Source organism: Amblyraja radiata, chromosome 12, assembly GCF_010909765.2.
Source record: "Amblyraja radiata isolate CabotCenter1 chromosome 12, sAmbRad1.1.pri, whole genome shotgun sequence".
Taxonomy (NCBI): domain Eukaryota; kingdom Metazoa; phylum Chordata; class Chondrichthyes; order Rajiformes; family Rajidae; genus Amblyraja; species Amblyraja radiata.
This window is the reverse complement of record NC_045967.1, coordinates 19,630,123-19,630,863: the sequence shown is the minus strand read 5'-3', so window position 1 is coordinate 19,630,863 and position 741 is coordinate 19,630,123.

The window sequence follows — 741 nt, the reverse complement described above, 5'->3', positions numbered from 1 at the left end:
TAGCATCCTCCTCGCAGCTCACACTGCCACCCAGCTTTGTGTCATCTGCAAAATTGGAGATGATTGAAGGTATTGGAAAGATCCAGGAATTCAGGGTGAGGGGAACGGCCACAGAAGTGGAGATGAGGTCTGGAGCAGATCAACTATGATCGTAGTGAATGGTGGGGCAGGTTCGAGAGACCGAGTGACCTCCTGTGCCTGTTTCAGTCCCTGATTGACCAGACTGTCCATTTCCCTCCACATATGCTGCCTGACACACTAAGGTCCTCCAGCACTTTGTTTTATTCATCCTTTTAGATCACAGCAGCACACCGCACAAGGAACGTCCCCTCCCCCTCCTCATCTCCCCCCTGCTTCATCTGCCCAGGAATCTCACTCCATCTCCTTTGGTCACCAAATGTCTTCAGTCAGTCTATCAAACACCTTCGGGATTTCAAACCTCTATTAAGTTGTAAACACGGCATCACATTCAACAACAGCTAGTTAGCAACTAAAACGTTTAAAGCAGGATGAACTCTCTCTGTAGATAAAAGGAACTATAGATGCTGGTTTACAAAAAAAGTCACAAAATGCTGGGGTAATTCAGCTGGTCAGGCAGCATCTCTGGAGAACATGGATAGGTGACATTTAGGGTCAGGACTTTCCTACAGGCCCAAAATGTCACCAATCCAATTTGCTCCCGAGTTGTTTCCTGCCCCGCTGGGTTACTCCAGCACTTTGTGTCTTTAAACTCTCTCTGTT